This window comes from Rhipicephalus microplus, chromosome 4 (genome assembly GCF_043290135.1).
Source record: "Rhipicephalus microplus isolate Deutch F79 chromosome 4, USDA_Rmic, whole genome shotgun sequence".
Lineage (NCBI taxonomy): Eukaryota > Metazoa > Arthropoda > Arachnida > Ixodida > Ixodidae > Rhipicephalus > Rhipicephalus microplus.
The window spans coordinates 189454685-189475258 of NC_134703.1; the positions used below are offsets into that span (position 1 = coordinate 189454685).

The 20574-nt window shown below is 47.0% G+C and overlaps 13 non-coding genes across 13 annotated transcripts; all 13 read left to right on the top strand.

Moving 5' to 3' along the window:
- Window positions 1-456: 456 nt before the first annotated feature.
- TRNAF-GAA (transfer RNA phenylalanine (anticodon GAA)) lies at window positions 457-529 on the top strand. Its single transcript has one exon. It is a non-coding gene; the product is annotated as a tRNA-Phe (tRNA).
- A 251-nt stretch (window positions 530-780) lies between these two features.
- TRNAF-GAA (transfer RNA phenylalanine (anticodon GAA)) lies at window positions 781-853 on the top strand. Its single transcript has one exon. It is a non-coding gene; the product is annotated as a tRNA-Phe (tRNA).
- Window positions 854-11542: 10689 nt separating this feature from the next.
- On the top strand, window positions 11543-11615 carry TRNAF-GAA (transfer RNA phenylalanine (anticodon GAA)). The gene has a single exon. It is a non-coding gene; the product is annotated as a tRNA-Phe (tRNA).
- A 5025-nt stretch (window positions 11616-16640) lies between these two features.
- Window positions 16641-16713, top strand: TRNAS-GGA (transfer RNA serine (anticodon GGA)). The gene has a single exon. It is a non-coding gene; the product is annotated as a tRNA-Ser (tRNA).
- Window positions 16714-16961: 248 nt separating this feature from the next.
- Window positions 16962-17034, top strand: TRNAF-GAA (transfer RNA phenylalanine (anticodon GAA)). The gene has a single exon. It is a non-coding gene; the product is annotated as a tRNA-Phe (tRNA).
- A 248-nt stretch (window positions 17035-17282) lies between these two features.
- Window positions 17283-17355, top strand: TRNAF-GAA (transfer RNA phenylalanine (anticodon GAA)). Its single transcript has one exon. It is a non-coding gene; the product is annotated as a tRNA-Phe (tRNA).
- Window positions 17356-17603: 248 nt separating this feature from the next.
- On the top strand, window positions 17604-17676 carry TRNAF-GAA (transfer RNA phenylalanine (anticodon GAA)). Its single transcript has one exon. It is a non-coding gene; the product is annotated as a tRNA-Phe (tRNA).
- A 249-nt stretch (window positions 17677-17925) lies between these two features.
- TRNAF-GAA (transfer RNA phenylalanine (anticodon GAA)) lies at window positions 17926-17998 on the top strand. The gene has a single exon. It is a non-coding gene; the product is annotated as a tRNA-Phe (tRNA).
- A 572-nt stretch (window positions 17999-18570) lies between these two features.
- On the top strand, window positions 18571-18643 carry TRNAF-GAA (transfer RNA phenylalanine (anticodon GAA)). Its single transcript has one exon. It is a non-coding gene; the product is annotated as a tRNA-Phe (tRNA).
- Window positions 18644-19538: 895 nt separating this feature from the next.
- TRNAF-GAA (transfer RNA phenylalanine (anticodon GAA)) lies at window positions 19539-19611 on the top strand. The gene has a single exon. It is a non-coding gene; the product is annotated as a tRNA-Phe (tRNA).
- Window positions 19612-19859: 248 nt separating this feature from the next.
- Window positions 19860-19932, top strand: TRNAF-GAA (transfer RNA phenylalanine (anticodon GAA)). The gene has a single exon. It is a non-coding gene; the product is annotated as a tRNA-Phe (tRNA).
- Window positions 19933-20179: 247 nt separating this feature from the next.
- On the top strand, window positions 20180-20252 carry TRNAF-GAA (transfer RNA phenylalanine (anticodon GAA)). The gene has a single exon. It is a non-coding gene; the product is annotated as a tRNA-Phe (tRNA).
- Window positions 20253-20499: 247 nt separating this feature from the next.
- On the top strand, window positions 20500-20572 carry TRNAF-GAA (transfer RNA phenylalanine (anticodon GAA)). The gene has a single exon. It is a non-coding gene; the product is annotated as a tRNA-Phe (tRNA).
- Window positions 20573-20574: the final 2 nt, after the last annotated feature.

Here is a 20574-nt window from a genome sequence, read left to right on the forward strand (position 1 = left end):
CACACACACACACACACACACACACACACACACACACACACACACACACACACACACACACACACACACACACACACACACACACACACACACACGTCACACCCAAAGAGGGTTTTTAAAGCTCCTATAGGGAGTTTGTAACCACGTGACCTGAAACTCCCTGGGGAGTTTAACAAGGTCATGTCGTTCATAAACTCTGTGATTAAGCAGGGGCCGTCTTACGATGACATGTGCCGAGTTCACTCCCTATCAGGGAGTAAATATTTGGGGCAGGGGAGTTTTGTGGGCTCATGTGCTGGAGAAACTCTCATCTCGGCTAACTTTTGCTTACAGTGCAGGCGTTGCGAAAGAACCGGAACAGCGTGAAAGACATGTAATAATGTGCAACAGCTGTAATAAAGCGGTTTTACTGAAACGCAAGAACTGTTGAATCCCGCTTTCACTCTTCTCCCGTCTGCCGAAATAGCTTAGTTGGGAGAGCGTTAGACTGAAGATCTAAAGGTCCCTGGTTCGATCCCGGGTTTCGGCGTCCAAAGCACTTTTTTGTTAAATCTGTCGGTATGCAAGTGTTTTGCAATAATTCTAACGAGTGAAACGGTTACGCAGGTGAACACACATGCTTGATAAAAAAAATGCTGATTCAGAATTCCTCGCGGCAGTAGGCGTTGCAAAAGAACCGGAACAGCGTGAAAGACTTGTAATAATGTGCAACAGCTAAAATAAACCGGTTTTACCGAAACGCAAGAACTGTTGAATCCCGCTTTCACTCTTCTCCCGTCTGCCGAAATAGCTCAGTTGGGAGAGCGTTAGACTGAAGATCCAAAGGTCCTTGGCTCGATCCCGGGTTTCGGCGTCCAAAGCACTTTTTTTGTTAAATCTGTCGGTATACAAGTATTTTGCAATAATTCTAACGAGTGAAACGGTTACGCAGGTGAACACACATGCTTGATAAAAAAATGCTGATTCAGAATGCATCGCAGCAGTAGGCATTGCGAAAAAACCGGAACAGCGTAAAGACATGCAATAATGTGCAACAGCTAAAATAAAGCGGTTTTACCGAAACGCAACAACTGGTAAGTCCCTCTTTCACTCTTCTCCCGTCTGCCGAAATAGCTCAGTTGATTCCACTTCCGGGTGCGAAAGCGTGCGGACGTGTGTATCATGAGCTTCGTTGGAGCGGCATCGGCGGCTCACCTCAGCCGCGGCTCCAGGATTGAAATGCCCCAGGACAATGCTGTTATTTTGCCCCCTCTGCCGACTGGGTATGTGGTTCAAAACACTGTTTTTCTGCATGCGGATGTAAAAGGAAGACCTTATCACGTGGAAGACTTTCGCGAGCCACTTTTTCGACGTGTTCAGCCCACCGAGGTTCTTGCACTCGGCGCTTATCAAATGAACCACGTGTGGGCAGTGACGTGCCGAAGCACTGAAGGTGTAAAGAAACTTTTAGCTGATCCGCAATTGACTGTGAAAGGCCTCAAATGCATGATAATCGACCCAAGCCACCGCGACGTCCGTCTGAAGCTGCATTGGTTGCTCTACCACGTACGAGAAGAGGACGTACGAAATGCACTGACCCCATACGGGACGGTGCTTGACGTAGGAATGGATAAGTGGCGAATTGACGGCTACACCCAGCAGAATACCATGACGAGAACCGTGACGCTACGGCTAAAGGCTAACGTTACGCTGGACGATATACCTCACCAGTTACGAGTTGGAGGAGAGCTCGCACTTATTGTGGCAACCGGAAGAGCGCCGCGGTGTTTGCGCTGCCAGCAGATTGGCCACATTAGGAGGGACTGTCGAGTCCCGCGGTGTGACACTTGCAAGCGGTTTGGACACGCCCTTGGGAACTGCACGAAGACGTATGCAGCTGCTGCACTGAACACCGGGAGCATGGATAAATCCGAGCTCACTATGGAAGAGACCGAAGCAGAAGAATCGGTGAAATCGAAAGCGGCTTGTGAAGGAAAAACACCTAGTGCAGCAGGCATGACGCGATTGCAGAAAAAACCGCCAAGGTCAACTGACAGTGGGGGAGTGCAACCTATCGCGGATGCATTGACGAAATCACAGGTGACTTCTGCGGAAAAAACATTCAGTACAGGAGGCGTGATGGATGTGAAAGAAGCAGGACAAACAAGTGAACCAGCGTGTTTGCAAGCGGCCGCAGAATCACTGACGAGCGCAAAAGAGACTGATGTTTTAAACGACGCAACCGCTGCTACAGACGAGAGTGAAACATCTACTCAAACTGTCCAGGAACCTGCCGAGGGTGGTGCCATGGAGTGGCACGACGCCGAGGAACCAGGTACGGGAGGAACCAGGTACGGGAAACGACCACGAGACACAACCTCAACAGAATCAAGTGACATGAGCAATCAAGAACCGCCACCGAAAGCAGCTCTCCTTCGGAGGCAACGACTGGCGGTCAAACATAATATAACAGAAGGGGAAAAGAGGACGGGAAAACCGGCCTCTTGACAACACATTATGTGTCGCCTTCTACCAAGAAGGTGCACCGGACGACTAAATAGGCGGAGTTCGGCTAAGACGGTATGGTGAGCAGCTACTTGTTTAAAAAAAAAAAATGAGCCTGAAGCTTAACAGAGCAATGCGTTTTGCCAGCTTAAATGTACGCGGATTATCTTCAAGAAGGCGGCAGTACCAGTTGAGTAGGCTGTTTTCGGAGCATGACTTGGATGTGATTGCTGTGCAGGAAACTAAGATAGCGGCAGAGAAAGATACCAATCATATGACGTTGCCTTTTCGCTCAATGTATGACATTTGTGTATCCCATGCTGATGGCTTATCAGGAGGGTGTGCGCTCTTCATACGACGATCGATAGGCGTTGTGGAAAGAAGTGTAGCAAGCAGCGATAAAGGACGCTTCGTAGTGTGTGATTTTTCTTTCTTGAATTTCGATAGGCGTGTCATATGCGTTTATGCTCCGAATCGAGACAGTGAAAGGAAAGTTTTCTTTGAAGAAATAAGTAACTTACTGGAATGTGACAAATATGTAGTCCTTTTTGGTGATCTTAACTGTGTTTGTAGAAAGGAGGACCGTGCCAAGCCGGCCCAGTCATTTGATAAAAGCGCAGTGTTCTTAAATGAGATGATTGCAGAAAATTGCCTGGAAGATGTTGGTTTATGTATGTCTAATTGCAAGGTTCAGTTTACGCACTTTCAGGGTCTAAGCCACGCACGTTTAGACAGAGCGTACATATCACTGGACCTTATTATGTGCTGTGATGAATATTGTCACGTTAAAGAGACAGGAGACGTTTTTAAGGCGTCCTCACAAAAGTCCGAAGAGCGGTCGGCTCAGCGCAGCCAAAAACAGAACAATGGCACGAGGGGAACTGCCACTTCGTCTGCCTCTTTTGCGCTGGCAGATCAAGCGCGCGGCACTGCCCCTCCTCCCTGAAGAGCATCGCCTCGATGCTAAACGAAGCGTGTATCGTAAAAAAAAACATTGTCACAGTGTGTGGTACGGTTTTAACCGCACCACGTGCACAATCTCGGGTCGTAGCTGTCGGCGTCGGGGTGGTTGGCTTCCGTCCGGAAGGACTTCGTAATTGACGTCGCTCACTTGTCGTAGCACTTTGTACGGGCCAAAATACCGACTGAGAAGCTTCTCAGAGAGACCTTTGCAGCGCACAGGGGTCCAAACCAACACCTGGTCACCTGGTTTATAATCGACTTGTCTGTGGCAGCGGTTGTAGCGCTGTGCATCGACGCCTTGTTGTTTCTTGATGTTTACGCGGGCTAGTTGACGTGCTTCCTCGGCTCGTTGCACGAAACACTCAGCATCTTCGTCGAGATTCTCGATGTTGTCAATGTCGCATGGGAGCATTGCGTCCAACATCGTCTGAACGTCCCGACCGTATAGAAGACGAAACGGAGTGAATCGTGTGGTCTCTTGCGTAGCGGTATTATACGCGAATGTTACGTAAGGCAGTATTTCATCCCACGTCTTGTGCTGTACGTCTATGTACATAGACAGCATATCAGTCATCGTTTTGTTAAGCCGCTCGGTCAGTCCATTTGTCTGAGGGTGATACGCTGTTGTCTTGCGATGCGTGGAGTAACTTAACTGAAAAACTTGTTCAAGGAGCCTTGCTGTAAACGCTGTTCCTCGGTCTGTGATGACACAGGATGGAGCACCGTGGCGTAATACAATTCTCTCGATGAAAAACTGAGCAACTTCACAAGCCGTGCTTTTAGGAAGCGCCTTAGTTTCAGCATAGCGGGTTAGATAATCTGTAGCGACGATTATCCACTTGTTGCCGGAAGATGACAAGGGAAACGGACCCAGGAGGTCCATGCCGACTTGATCGAAGGGTGTTCTGGGTGGCTCGATAGGGTGAAGTAATCCCGCAGGCTTAACAGATGGGGATTTTCGGCGCTGGCATTCGCGGCAGGCTTGAACGTACTGTTTAACGCAAGCGGCAAGTTTCGGCCAGTAGTAAGACTTTCGTACCCTAGCGATGGTTCGGGTGATGCCCAGATGGCCCGATGGAGGCTCGTTGTGGCAGGCAAATAGAATTTCCTCACGCAGCTCTGCGGGGACGACCAACAGGTAAGTTTTGTTGCTGGCGGCTGCGTTCTTCTTGTACAACACGCCCTGTCGTAAGCAGAAGGATGACAATCCGCGAGTTATATGCTGGGGCAGTGATACGTTGCGGCCCTCTAGATGTTCAATGATAGGTCGCAATTGAGCATCTGCTCGCTGCCGTAAAGCCAAGTCTGTTACGCTTACGGAGCCAAGGAAAGGGCAGTCCTCTTCGAAGCTCTGAGCGGCAGGCTCAACTGGCGCGCGTGACAACGTGTCCGCATCTTCGTGTGCACGACCGGACTTGTACACGATAGTGACGTCGTACTCCTGCAGACGTAGGCTCCACCTTGCCAGTCGTCCGGAGGGGTCTCTGAGGTTCGCAAGCCAGCACAGCGAGTGATGATCCGTCACTACTCTGAATGGACGGCCGTAAAGGTAAGGTCGAAACTTAGCAATTGCCCACACGACAGCAAGGCACTCCTTCTCCGTGGTACTGTAGTTTGACTCCGGGCGTGTTAGGGTTCGGCTTGCGTAGGCGATAACCTTTTCAATTCCCTCCTGCCGTTGGACGAGTACCGCGCCCAGACCGACGTTACTGGCGTCGGTATGAATTTCTGTTTCGGCTTCCTCGTCGAAATGTCCAAGAACAGGTGGTGATGCCAGGCGAAGCCGAAGCTCTGTGAATGCTGATTCTTGTTCAGTACTCCAAACGAACGGCGTATCGTCTCTAGTGAGTCTAGTTAATGGTTCGGCAATTTTCGAAAAATTGCCTATAAAGCGCCGGTAGTACGCGCATAGACCAAGAAACCGCCGCACACTTTTCTTATCGGCAGGAGTCGGGAAGGCTGCGACAGCGGCGGTTTTCTCAGGGTCAGGACGGACGCCTTCTGCGCTTACGACATGTCCAAGGAACTTTAGTTCTTCGTAACCGAAATGGCATTTTTGCGGCTTTAACGTAAGGTTAGCCGTCCGAATCGCCTCAAGTACTTGTCGTAGTCGCTTCAGATGTTCGGAGAAGCTGGTTGAAAACACGACCACATCATCCAAGTACACAAGGCAGCTTTGCCATTTTAAGTCAGTCAACACAGTGTCCATCATGCGTTGGAAGGTAGCTGGCGCAGAGCAGAGTCCGAACGGTAGCACCCGAAATTCGTAGAGGCCATCCGGCGTGACAAAGGCGGTTTTTTCGCGGTCGCGCTCATCAACCTCAATTTGCCAGTAGCCACTCTTTAAATCCAGGGAAGAAAAATACTTCGCTCGTCGTAGTCGGTCAAGCGAGTCATCAATACGCGGCAGCGGATAAACATCTTTTTTTGTGACGTTGTTGAGCTTTCTGTAATCTACACAGAAGCGAAGCGTACCGTCCTTCTTCTTAACCAGAACGACCGGTGAGGACCAGGGACTGTTCGAAGGCTGGATAACGCCGTCGTCGATCATTTCTTTCACTTGCTGCTTGATAGCTGCGCGTTCTGTCGGCGAGACGCGGTATGGCTGTTGGTGAATAGGTCTTGCGTCGTCGTAAGTGATTATCCTGTGCTGTGTAATTGGCGTCTGACTCACTTTAGACGACTGAGCAAAGCACGCCCTGAATTCAAACAATAGCTCTCGCAAGGCCCTCTGGTTCTCTTCTGGCAGTGCACTGTTCATGTCAACATCTATTACGGTTTGTCCATTGCGGCTACTGTCTTCACAGGCAAAACACTCAATGACGTCCTCCAAGGCTTCAGCGTAGGCGACCGCAGTGCCCCGGAAAAGGTGACGATGCTCATTGGTGAAATTTGTAATCATGACCTCGGCTGTACCGTTCCGAATGTCAATGATGCCTCGTGCCACAGAAATTCCAAGCGCCAGCAGCAGGGAGACGTTGCACTCTGCCACTGTTTCACCGTCACTGGTTCCTTCGGAAGTCACCTGAATTAGGATACTTGCACGAGGTGGTATTGTGACACTGTCGTCGGAAACACGGAGGGCGGTTGTACGGCGGTTGGAGTCCCTTGACGTAGCGTTGACTGTCGAAAAGGAAATGCAGCGTCGCCGTAGGTCGATTACGGCGCCATATTCCCGAAGAAAATCGAGGCCGAGAATTAATTCGCGGGAGCAGTCACGTAGCACGATGGAGCTGACCAAAAACGTGCAGCCTCGTATTTGTAGCCTGGACGTGCACAAACCAACCGGCGTTACATGTCCGCCAGCTGTACGTACATGCGATCCTGTCCAAGGCATTATCACTTTCTTCAAGGTACGTGCCAATTGTCCGCTAATAATCGAGTAGTCAGCACCAGTGTCTATTAAGGCAGTTAAATTGCGACCGTCGAGCAGCACAGGTATGTCCATTGAAAAGTCGCTCAGCTGGGATACAGGCGCCGGCGTAGTCGAATTTCCGTTGGTCCGATGTCGCGTCGATTGGAGGGCGAGGTCTTCATCACGTCGAGAATCAGCAGCCTCGCCTCGAAAGGTCGCTGGCGTTAGTTTTCCAGGCGAGGGCTCGGAGACCGTCCTTGCGGCCTTCGATTTCCGTTGCCTGAATAAGATGACGACCGCGGTGACGGTGAGCGCGACTGACGCCTGAGTGGGACGTTCTGCCGAGCGATAAAATCTTCAATTTCTGGTGGTCTCTGTCCAAACCGGGGGCGGGGTGAATTGGCAGGAAAACCCTGCAGCCCAAGTCGGCGGTACTGGCAGTCTCGGTAGAGGTGACCCGCTTCACCGCAGTGGTAGCAAAGCGGTCGTCGGTCGGGCATGCGCCATATGTCGGATTTACGCATGACGGGTCGAGTGTCTGCAAAATAAGGGACCACCTGTGCGGACTGCAGTGTGGCGTACGGGGTTGCGGCTGGTAGTGGGACTGGTGCAGGTGCGTTGTGTTCGAACGTGTCGGTATAAGTGGTGCGCTGGAAACCACTCACTGGGGATGGTGTCGTGGACGACGGAACGGTGCGTCTCAATACGTCTGCGTAGGTCACCCCTAGAGGTTCACTTGAAGTTGCGAACGCCTGAAGTGGTGCAGCAACCTGCGTTGGTGTCTCGCGGCGAGGTGTGCCGAGCGCATGCTGAACTTCGTCACGTATGATGGTGGCGATGCAATTCGTGGAAGGCTGCTGCTGCGCCTGGTTCAGCTGTTGCAGCTGTTGTAGCTCGTCGCGAACAACCGAACGTATCAGCTCGCGAAGCGCTCCCACGTCGGTCGGGAACGAGCCTAGCCCGGTGGTATAGGTAGCATTCACTTGCCGATCGTACTGGTTCCGCTGCTGCAGCGCCTTTTCCATGGCGACGGCTTCAGTGAGGAACTCCGCGACCGTTCTAGGCGGACTACGAATGAGTCCAGCGAAGAGCTGCTCTTTCACACCTCGCATCAAATGTCGCAGCTTCTTGTCTTCCGGCATGGTTGGATCGGCGCGAGTGAACAGATGAACCATATCCTCCACGTATGTAGCCACACCTTCATTAGGCATCTGCATGCGGGACTGGAGGGCCCTTTCAGCGCGCTCTCGACGATCGAGACTCGAGTACGTTTCGCGGAGCCTGTGACAGAACTCATGCCACGACGTTAGGAGGCCCTTGCGGTTCTGGAACCATGTGCGAGCACCATCCAGAAGACTAAAGTACACATTCTTGAGCTTCGCTACTTCGTCCCACCCGTTGAAATCCGCTACGTACTCGTACTCAGCCAGCCAATCTTCCACATCTTCATAGAGGCCACCACGAAAGGGACTCGGAACACGTGGTTTTTGTAGCGTGTAATGAGTGGGTGCAGCTGCGGGTGCAGCGGTTGGAGCAGCGGCGGCTCCAGCGGTAGGGGAAGCGGTGACAGCAACAGTATTCTCCATACCAGTCGACGTACTTGTACTGTGAGGCACAAACTCGGGGGACAGTCCTCGAATCCTCCGACTGAAACGGTGTACCGGCGTAAGCTCTGGGTTTTGGGTCACGTTCCGGCTGCTAGAAGGAGTCTGTTGCATAGGTGAGGTTACCCAGCACCTCCACCATTAAAATGTCACGTTAAAGAGACAGGAGACGTTTTTAAGGCGTCCTCACAAAAGTCCGAAGAGCGGTCGGCTCAGCGCAGCCAAAAACAGAACAATGGCACGAGGGGAACTGCCACTTCGTCTGCCTCTTTTGCGCTGGCAGATCAAGCGCGCGGCAATATGTTGTTACACCAGTGTCTTTCAGCGACCACTGTATGATTAGTTTCACACTTGGCGCTAAAGACAGGACTCCTAAATTTAACTGGCACTTGTGGAAACTAAACAGCCAAATCTTGAAAGATGAATCTTATGGTAAAGATGTAACCGAAGCCCTCACGAAACTCTACGGTAATCAAAAAGATGACTGGAAAACAAAGTGGGAATTTTTCAAACAAGAGGTTAAAATGAATGCATTAGAACGCTCTACAAAAATAAATTCGAGAAGAAACAGGCGGAAAGGAACCTGCGAAGGCAATTACAAGTGCTCTTGCAGGAAGAAACTGTGAAACCCGGCTCCTTTACCAATGAAATAACAGATACTAAAAACAAACTGGAGATTTTAGATAAAGAGAAGTATAAAGGCGCTATAATAAGAGCTAGAAGTGAAAAACTTTGGATAGGTGAGACACCCACAAAACGAGCTTTGGGTGATGAAAAAAAAATACGCACAAAGAAATGAAATCAGAGAAATAGTACGCAATGACATACTGACGAATGAAAAAGATCAGATAATGGAGGCGTTTGTGGACCATTATCGTAATCTGCTCGGAAAACGAGTACCGATGGCCACGGGTTTTGGGATGTCTTTCTTGATACAATGCCCGAGCTTGACGACGATACACGAGGAAAATTAGGGGCTCCTATCAGCGTACAGGAAATAAAAAAAGCTATTGACGACCTAAGTACAGGCAAGACGCCCGGCCCTGATGGAATCAGGGCGGAGTTATATAAAGTTTATAAAGAAGACGTGGCAGTTGCGCTATACGAAGTTATCGTAGAAGCATACAAAAAGAAAAAACTGCCACGCTCTTACACGCAGGCGCATACTGCCTTGATTCCGAAGACAGATGATAGCAGCAAACTTCATTCTGTAACATCATATCGACCTATCAGTCTTTTGAACACGGATTATAAAATATTCATGAAGGTTTTAGCCAGGAGAATTCAGAACATCATTGAAAAGATTGTAGGGACACACCAGACATGCGGCATAAAAGGTCGCAGCATCACCACGAACATACATATAGTAAGAAGTGTACTAGAGATTTGTGACCCCTGTGAAGAATGAATAGCAATCATGCAGATAGATCTACAGAAAGCTTTTGACCGTGTCTCCCATGAAGTATTGTTCAGTGTGTTGAAGCTTGTGGGAGTTGGTGACGTAATTTTTGATGGTTTGAAGATGGCATATTCACAGTGTGTAACGCAGTTGATAGTCAATAAGCAGCTCAGTGAAGAAATTGAAATACTAAGTTCTATCAGACAGGGATGCCCGGCCTCAGCATTGTTATTCGCCATCTACCTAGAACCCTTTTGCTTATCAATCATTCAAAATTCAAGTGTGCAAGGCTTTCGGTTACAGAACACCGAGATAAAATTACTCGCATATGCTGACGATGTGGCAGTACTCTGCCAAGATAGACAAAGTATATGTGAAGTCGTTTACATGGCAAATAAATTTTGTGACATGACAGGCAGTGTAATTAACTGGCATAAAACAACTGCCTTTCGGTATGGCAATTGGGATGTGAGGCCTGAGGTATACCTTAACGTAAAATGGGAAAGCAAACCCCTAAAATACCTCGGTGTACCCTTGGACAGCTATCGCGACAACGCGGATTACTGGAAAGGTGAAGCAGAAACCCTCAGGCAAAAAACAAATGCCTGGGGTGGTCGGGATCTGTCTATATTCGCACGTGCAACTGTGTGCAACATGTTTTTGATATCAAAAATCTGGTATGTCATGCAAGTTATCTGTATGTCACGCGTCAATGTACAGAAGTTTCACAGGATTTTTGCTGTGTTTGTGTGGAAATCGCCGTGGGAACGTACAAGCCGGTCTAATTTATTCCAGTCCGTTAGTAATGGCGGACTCGGTTTATGTCATTTATTTATTAGACAAGTTGTCTCTCGGTTTATTTTCCTTCGCGATCAAAGAAACAAATTTCTGCAAACAGTGATAAAAGTAAGGCTGTCATCACGCATCCCTGATTTTGTTGTGTCTACAAACAGTGATATGTGCCGATATGTGTCTGGTTTTTTGAGAGAAGTTATACAGTCTTTTGAGTTTTTGAAAGATATTCCGCTTTTCGCAGGAATATCTTGCCACTGTTAAGCGAAAAAATCTGTACAGGGATCTCCGTGATGTCTTGTTCCCAACACCTTTGTACAGATCTATGTTCAATGCAGGACCCGGACAGGATGTTTTGAAAAGGGTCAAAAAGATGAAAGTAAAAGCAGGGGCAAAAACTTTCTTTTTTAAATTGCATTCCGGGACTCTCCCCGTAAAGCAGTGGCTAGCGGACAAAGGAATTGATGTACCATGGACAACCAATTGTTTACTTTGTAAAACACCTGAGACAATAGACCATGTGTTTAATCATTGCTGGGACGCTGTCTTTCATTGGGACATCCTTCAAAGAACATTGAAAAAAGATCTCCCCATTACAAGCCATGGCATTCGTTTTCTCTGTGTGGATGAGGACGACGGCATACCATACGACATGGTTATGTTAATTAGCCTTCACAGCATCTGGCAGACCACTATGGCTTACAGACATCTTGACCAGAACATACGTCCTGTCCGGGAGAACTTCATTGCAAATATGCGGTATATCACTGAGGTGTATAAACAAGAAGAAGAACCTCCCAGCTGGCTAACAATGTTAGAGGAATTGTGCAACTTGAAAAAATTTTAATGTGAGCACTTCGGATCAAATATTGGTCCAAGTGTATTTTATCATTCATGTTTCTGTGTGAACACCTGTAAAGGAAAACAGGTAATAAAGAAAAAAAAGCCGAAATAGCTCAGTTGGGAGAGCGTTAGACTGAAGATCTAAAGGTCCCTGGTTTGATCCCGGGTTTCGGCGTCCAAAGCACTTTTTTGTTAAATCTGTCGGTATACAAGAATTTTGCAATAATTCTAACGAGTGAAACAGTTACGCAGGGGAACACACATGCTTGATAAAAAATGCTGATTCAGATTGTATCGCGGCAGTAGGCGTTGCGAAAGAACCGGAACAGCGTAAAGACATGTAATAATGTGCAACAGCTCAAATAAAGCGGTTTTACCGAAACGCAACAACTGGTAAGTCCCTCTTTCACTCTTCTCCCGTCTGCCTAAATAGCTCAGTTGGGGACTCCGCGTTCGGCTTCGGTGGGAGACGGACGTGTGATGGCTCGCTCCGTGCGAGGTGCTTCGGCGGCCGCTGCTGGCCGTGGTGTTAGGTTCCCTTCTGCACCATCGGATTACCGGTTTTTGTTGCCTACATTGCCATCGGGTGACAGTATGGGAGAGTGTGTGTTTCTGCACGGGGATTTGGAAAAAAGACCATACCGGTTGGAAGACTTTCGGGCCCCGTTGGAAGAAGTGGGACTCATCAAGGCGATCACTGGCATCGGAGCGCTCCAGATGAATCACATCTGGCTGGTGAAGATGCGAAGCAAGGATGACAAAGATGCATTACTCAAAACAGGTGGACTCCGAGTCAAGGGTGGCTTTTGCGCTATCATCGACCCTATCCAACATGATGCAACCGTGAAAATCCACTGGGTTGATTTTGCGGTCTCGAATGAGAGCATTCGACAAGCGTTAGGTGAGTTTGGTGAAGTTCTGGAGGTTTCCAACGACAACTGGACCGTCGCGGGCTTTGAACACGCGATATCGATGACGAGGATGGTGCGACTGAAACTGAAGGAAGGCGTGGTGCTAGAACACTTGCCGCACCTTTTTAAGATTGGAGGGGGCACCGTCCTTCTTGTGGTCCCGGGTCGGGCACCGCTTTGCCTAAGGTGTCACATGCAAGGACATATACGACGAGACTGCCAGACTCCCCGCTGTGGTGTATGCCGAGCGTTTGGTCATGAAAGTCAAGATTGCGTCAGGAGTTATGCTAGAGTTACGAAGACCGTGCTGCCAACAGACGACGCCCAAGATAATCTAATGGACGCCGAAGAGGCTGAAAAGGTGGCCCCTGGCAGCAACGCCGTGGGACCGGACGCCACGGTTCAGGCAACTGGAGAAGAGACAGCCGACGCGACAACGCAAGATGGCAAAGACTCAACGAAAGAATCCGAGGAGTTGGCCGCAACAGGCGGCCAGCAGGACATTCAAGAATCGATGGAGGAAGATATGGGTACCAGTGGCGAGATCGCTACGCCAGAAGCAAGCACAAATTCTCCGGAAGCGACCACGGGATGCGGCAGGCGTTACCGAGTGGAGAGCACGGAACGCAACCTGAAACGCCCGGAGCGTCTGTGGCATCGCGTCACAGGCGCTAAGAGTAAAAAATATGCCCTCGAAACCCGGTCGGCGTCATCGTCGCCGGTTCGGGGACAGGATCTACACGTGTAAGACCCCGGTTTTCCCACTGCACAGTATACGAGACACGGTAAGCGCAGCATTGTAGTTTTCATCTTTGTCATCAACATGGCTAGCATGACTGCGCCTTTACGCATTGGTACGCTGAATGTACGTGGTCTAAGAACGCGTCGCAAACAGTACCAGTTGAAACGCTTGATGCAAGAAAAAAACCTTGACTTGCTCGTGGTCCAGGAGACTAAAGTTAGTACTGAGGACGCGACTGATAGCTTGGTAGCAGGATTTTCATTGCGGTACAATGCGTGTGTGAGCTATGCAGTGGGAGCATCAGCCGGATGTATTATTTCTGTCAAGAACTCTCTTGGTATTGTAGTGGAAGAGGTCAAAAGTTGTCCTTATGGGCGTTTTGTTTTGTGTGACTTTTGTTACGAGAACACTAAATTTAGAGTTATCTGTGTATACGCACCTACAAATTCGAGAGACAGATGTTTGTTTTTTCTGGAAATGCAAGCGTACTTTGAATGTAAGAAATGTGTGATTCTGTTGGGTGACTTCAATTGTGTTTTGACCCAAGAAGATTGCACCTATACTGCTAAATTAGGTGATGAAAGCGTTGGTTTGCTTAGAGACAGCTTTAATAAGTACTTTTTACATGACGTAGCTCTGTTTGCGATAGGTGGCAGTCGCCAGCACTTCACACATTTTCAAGGTTCGAGTCACGCACGACTAGATCGAGCATATGTTTGTTCTGAGATAGTACCTTTATGTCAGAACTATGACGTTTATGCTGTTTCCTTCAGTGATCATTGCTTAGTTTTGTTTGAGATAGGTAGAAAGTGCAAAAAGAAGGTTGTATGGGAAACATGGAAACTGAATACTAAGATAATTACGCACGAAGGGTTTGTAGATAAGACAAAGAAGGAAACCGAGAATTTTTTCAAAAACGCAGAAAGAAGTGCCACGGAAAGATGGGAATTATTTAAGCAAAAGATAAAAATGAACGCAATAGAGTGTGGTTGCTACATGCAGTATCAAGCTCGAAAACAGGAACGTGAGCTACGGGCAGAGCTAAATGATTTGGTGAATATTGAAGCAGAAAACCCGGGCTTATTCACACATCAACTGCATGTTGTCAAAAACAAAATTGAATGTCTTGAAGAAGATAAATATAAAGGCGCAATTATACGAGCAAGAGCTGAGAGATACCTCGTGGGTGAAGCCCCGACAAAGCGAGCCTTGTCAGATGAAAAGGCATATGCTCGAGCTCACGACATACTAGAGATAGAATGGAATGGTAAAATATTGAAAGAACATAAAGATATTATGACAGCTTTTGAAAACTGTTATCAGGACTTGTTTGCTTATCGCGAACCAAAGGAGCCGGGTTTTGTAGATGAGTTCTTGATAGAAATGCCGACACTTTAGGCTGAGGACACAAATTTATTGGAAATTTCTATTAGTGTAGGGGAAATTGAGAAGGCTATCGATGATCCCGGCATGGGCAAATCACCTGATCCAGATGGCATTAATGCCGCCTTTTACAAGGCGTTCAAGGAGGATATGGCCGCCGCATTGCATGAGGTTTTTTCAGAGTCTTTAGATCGCGGAGCTCTGCCTCCGTCGTTTAATCGAGCACACACCGTGCTGATTCCTAAAGGGAAAGAGCAACATGTTTTACGCAAAGTGACAGGATACAGGCCAATCACGCTAACAAACGTAGAATATAAGGTGTTTATGAAAGTTCTGGCTAGGAGGTTGCAAGGAGTTATATACAAGTTGGTCGGGTCCCATCAGACTTGCGGCATCAAGCGTGGGAGCATATTCACGAATATTCATGTTGCCAGGAGCATTTTGGAGTATTGTGACGCTGCGCTTCTAAAAGTAGCTATGTTGCAAATTGATCTAGCCAAGGCTTTCGACATGGTTCCACACAATATACTCTTCATGCTAGCTGAGTACGTTGGTCTTGGTGCGATCATATGTAAAGGTATTAAAATGGCATATCAAAATTCAACACACAAATTTAATTGTAAATAGAGAACTCTCACAGCGCATACAAGTACTTTCCTCCGTGCGCCAGGGGTGTCCTTAAGTCATTTGCTCTTGACTCTATTTTTGGAACCATTGTGTCAGAAAGTGATTCACCATGCAGGGATTAATGGCTTCAGGTTGCAGTCATGTGAAGTGCGTGTTTTGGCATACTCCGACGATATTGCCTTTTTTGCAGTTGATAGAGAGAGTGTCACTTCGTTATTAAAAATCACTCAAAGGTTTTGTGACACGAGTGGAAGTTTAATGAACAAAGAAAAAAGCATTGGTTTATGGCATGGTAATTGGGACCTTACGCCCAGTTCTTTTGGAAATATTCAGTGGCTCACGACGCCTAGTCATTACCTAGGGGTACCGTTGAACAGGTATCAAGACAGTGAAGCATTTTGGCTTGAAAAGGCTGAAGAACTGCGCGCGACCGCCGAAGGATGGGGCGGTCGTGGCTTATCAATTTTCTCTCGGTCAGCTGTATGCAACGTGTTTGTAGCTGCTAAAATTATGTACCTTTTGCAAGTACTTAGTTGTAAGCGTAAAACCATTCACAAAGTCCACAGGATATTCGCTACGTTCATCTGGAGCTCTACGTGGGAGAGAACATCTAGAACGAACTTGTTTCGGCGGGTTAAGCAAGGAGGGCTGTCTCTGTGCCATCTGTTTCTTAACCAAGTAATATCACGTTTCCTGCTCATTAGAGACCAGAGAGACTCTTTTTTACGTTCTTTATTTCAAACAACGCTGTTACACCACATTCCTGACTTCTTTGTATCTTCAGACAGGCGAGAACGACACACCTTGTCACCGTTCTTGCGCGAAGTTGTGTTCTCATAACGTTTCTTAAGGGCGAGGTTTTCGATAGATTACCTAACTAATGTGAAAAGAAAGCGCCTTATGAAAGACCTAATACAGAATGTTTTTCCTGTGCCCCTGTACCGTTCAAGGTATGAAAAATCATATGGTCATGACGTACTAAAGCGAGTGAAAAACATGTGCATACCACCCAATGTGAAAACCTTCTTTTTTAAACTTCATACGGGAACCTTGCCAGTAAACACGTGGCTTGAAGAGAGAGGGATTCAGTACCATGGGGAAGCAGCTGTCTCCTGTGTAACAAACCTGAGACCATTGAACATGTGTTTATTGATTGTAGGAACGCTATTTTCTTTTGGGACATTTTACAGAGGACTTTAAAAAAAGATTTACCTCTTACTTCATATGGAATTCATTTTTTGCCTTGTGATAGTTCTGTGCAAAATTTGGATGTTATATTTGTACTTGGTCTTCATTCGGTTTGGCGTAGTATGCTATCGTACAGACACTGTGATGTGAGAGACACTGTGATGTGAATGTGATCCGTTAATGAGTGTTTCGTGCAAGCTGTTATAAAAGTGCGAGATGTGTATAGGACTACCGACTGTAATGAAGATGTAATATCTTTGTTTGACGCGTTGTCACGCATGAAACACGTGTGATAGTGATTGTCATATTAGCTTGACCTGTAGTAAAGAAGGCAATAAAGAAAAAAAAAGCTAAAATAGCTCAGTTGGGAGAGCGTTAGACTGGAGATCTAAAGGTCCCTGGTTCGATCCTGGGTTTCGGCGTCCAAAGCACTTTTTTGTTAAATCTGTCGGTATACAAGAACTTTGCAATAATTCTAAAGAGTGAAACGGTTACGCAGGTGAACACACATGGTTGATAAAAAATACTGATTCAGATTGTATCGCGGCAGTAGGCGTTTCGAAAGAACAGGAACAGCGTAAAGACATGTAATAATGTGCAACAGCTAAAATAAAGCGGTTTTACCGAAACGCAAGAACTGGTAAGTCCCTCTTTCACTCTTCTCACGTCTGCCGAAATAGCTCAGTTGGGAGAGCGTTAGACTGAAGATCTAAATGTCCCTGGTTCGATCCCGGGTTTCAGCGTCCAAAGCACTTTTCTGTTAAATCTGTCGGTATTCAAGTATTTTGCAATAATTCTAACGAGTGAAACGGTTACGCAGGTGAACACACATGCTTGATAAAAAATGCTGATTCAGATTGTATCGCGGCAGTAGGCGTTGCGAAAGCACCGGAACAGCGTAAAGACATGTAATAAAGTGCAACAGCTAAAATAAAGTGGTTTTACCGAAACGCAACAACTGGTAAGTCCCTCTTTCACTCTTCTCCCGTCTGCCGAAATAGCTCAGTTGGGAGAGCATTAGACTGAAGATCTAAATGTCCCTGGTTCGATCCCGGGTTTCGGCGTCCAAAGCACTTTTTTGTTAAATCTGTCGGTATACAAGAATTTTGCAATAATTCTAACGAGTGAAACGGTTACGCAAGTGAACACACATGTTTGATAAAAAATGCTGATTCAGATTGTATCGCGGCAGTAGGCGTTGCGAAAGAACCGGAACAGCGTAAAGACATGTAATAATGTGCAACAGCTAAAATAAAGCGGTTTTACCGAAACGCAACAACGGGTAAGTCCCTCTTTCACTCTTCTCCCGTCTGCCGGAATAGCTCAGTTGGGAGAGCGTTAGACTGAAGATCTAAAGGTCCCTGGTTCGATCCCGGGTTTCGGCGTCCAAATCACTTTTTTGTTAAATCTGTCGGTATACAAGAATTTTGCAAGAATTCTAACAAGTGAAACGGTTACGCAGGTGAACACACATGCTTGATAAAAAATGCTGATTCAGATTGTATCGCGGCAGTAGGCGTCGCAAAAGAACCGGAAGAGGGTGAAAGACATGTAATAATGTGCAACAGCTAAAATAAAGCGGTTTTACCGAAACGCAAGAACTGTTGAATCCCACTTTCACTCTTCTCCCGTCTGCCAAAATAGCTCAGTTGGGAGAGCGTTAGACTGAAGATCCATAGGTCCTTGGCTCGATCCCGGGTTTCGGCGTCGAAAGCAATTTTTTTGTTAAATCTTTCGGTATACAAGTATTTTGCAATAGTTCTAACGATTGAAACGGTTACGCAGGTGAACACACATGCTTGATAAAAAATGCTGATTCAGACTGTATCACGGCAGTAGGCGTTGCAAAAGAACCGGAACAGCGTGAAAGACATGTAATAATGTGCAATAGCCAAAATAAAGCGGTTTTACCGAAACGCAAGAACTGTTGAATCCCGTTTTCACTCTTCTCCCGTCTGCCGAAATAGCTCAGTTGGGAGAGCATGAGACTGAAGATCCGAAGGTCCTTGGCTCGATCCCGCGTTTCGGCGTCCAAAGCACTTTTTTGTTAAATCTGTCGGTATACAAGAATTTCGCAATAATTCTAACGAGTGAAACGGTTACGCAGGTGAACACACATGCTTGATAAAAAATGCTGATTCAGATTGTATCGCGGCCGTAGGCGTTGCGAAAGAACCGGAACAGCGTGAAAGACATGTAATAATGTGCAACAGCTAAAATAAAGCGGTTTTACCGAAACGCAAGAACTGTTGAATGCCGCTTTCACTCTTCTCCCGTCTGCCGAAATAGCTCAGTTGGGAGAGCGTTAAACTGAAGATCCAAAGGTCCCTGGTTCGATCCCGTGTTTCGGCGTCCAAAGCACAATTTTGTTAAATCTGTCGGTATGCAAGTATTTCGCAATAATTCTAACGAGGGAAACGGTTACGCAGGTGAGCACACATGCTTGATAAAAAAATGCTGATTCAGAATGCATCGCGGCAGTAGGCGTTGCAAAAGAACCGGAACAGCGTGAAAGACATGTAATAATGTGCGACAGCTAAAATAAAGCGGTTTTACCGAAACGCAAGAACTGTTGAATCCCGCTTTCACTCTTCTCCCGTCTGCCAAAATAGCTCAGTTGGGAGAGCGTTAGGCTGAAGATCCATAGGTCCTTGGCTCGATCCCGGGTTTCAGCGTCGAAAGCACTTTTTTTGTTAAATCTGTCGGTATACAAGTATTTTGCAATAGTTCTAACGATTGAAACGGTTACGCAGGTGAACACACATGCTTGATAAAAAATGCTGATTCAGATTGTATCGCGGCAGTAGGCGTTGTAAAAGAACCGGAACAGCGTGAAAGACATGTAATAATGTCCAATAGCCAAAATAAAGCTGTTTTACCGAAACGCAAGAACTGTTGAATCCCGTTTTCACTCTTCTCCTGTCTGCCGAAATAGCTCAGTTTGGAGAGCATTAGACTGAAGATCCGAAGGTCCTTGGCTCGATCCCGCGTTTCGGCGTCCAAAGCACTTTTTTGTTAAATCTGTCGGTATACAAGAATTTCGCAATAATTCTAACGAGTGAAACGGTTACGCAGGTGAACACACATGCTTGATAAAAAATGCTGATTAAGATTGTATCGCGGCAGTAGGCGTTGCGAAAGAACCGGAACAGCGTGAAAGACATGTTATAATGTGCAACAGCTAAAATAAAGCGGTTTTACTGAAACGCAAGAACTGTTGAATGCCGCTTTCACTCTTCTGCCGTCTGCCGAAATAGCTCAGTTGGGAGAGCATTAGATTGAAGATCCGAAGGTCCTTGGCTCGATCCCGCGTTTCGGCGTCCAAAGCACTTTTTTGTTAAATCTGTCGGTATACAAGAATTTCGCAATAATTCTAACGAGTGAAACGGTTACGCAGGTGAACACACATGCTTGATAAAAAAATGCTGATTCAGAATGCATCGTGGCAGTAGGCGTTGCAAAAGTACCGGAACAGCGTAAAGACTTGTAATAATGTGCAACAGCTAAAATAAAGCGGTTTTACCGAAACGCAAAACTGGTAAGTCCCTCTTTCACTCTTTTCCCGTCTGCCGAAATAGCTCAGTTGGGAGAGCGTTAGACTGAAGATCTAAAGGTCCCTGGTTCGATCCCGGGTTTCGGCGTCACAAGCACATTTTTGTTAAATCTGTCGGTATGCAAGTATTTTGCAATAGATCTAACGAGTGAAACGACTACGCAGCTGAACACACATGCTTGATAAAAAATGCTGATTCAGAATGCATCGCGGCAGTAGGCGTTGCGAAAGAACCGGAACAGCGTAAAGACTTGTAATAATGTGCAACAGCTAAAATAAAGCGGTTTTACCGAAACGCAAAACTGGTAAGTCCCTCTTTCACTCTTTTCCCATCTGCCGAAATAGCTCAGTTGGGAGAGCGTTAGACTGAAGATCTAAAGGTCCCTGGTTCGATCCCAGGTTTCGGCGTCCAAAGCACTTTTTTGTTAAATCTGTCGGTATACAAGAATTTCGCAACAATTCTAACGAGTGAAACGGTTACGCAGGTGAACACACATGCTTGATAAAAAATGCTGATTCAGAATGCACCGCGGCAGTAGGCGTTGCGAAAGATCCGGAACAGCATAAAGACTTGTAATAATGTGCAACAGCTAAAATAAAGCGGTTTTACCGAAACGCAAAACTGGTAAGTCCCTCTTTCACTCTTCTCCCGTCTGCCGAAATAGCTCAGTTGGGAGAGCGTTAGACTGAAGATCCAAAGGTCCCTGGTTCGATCCCGGGTTTCGGCGTC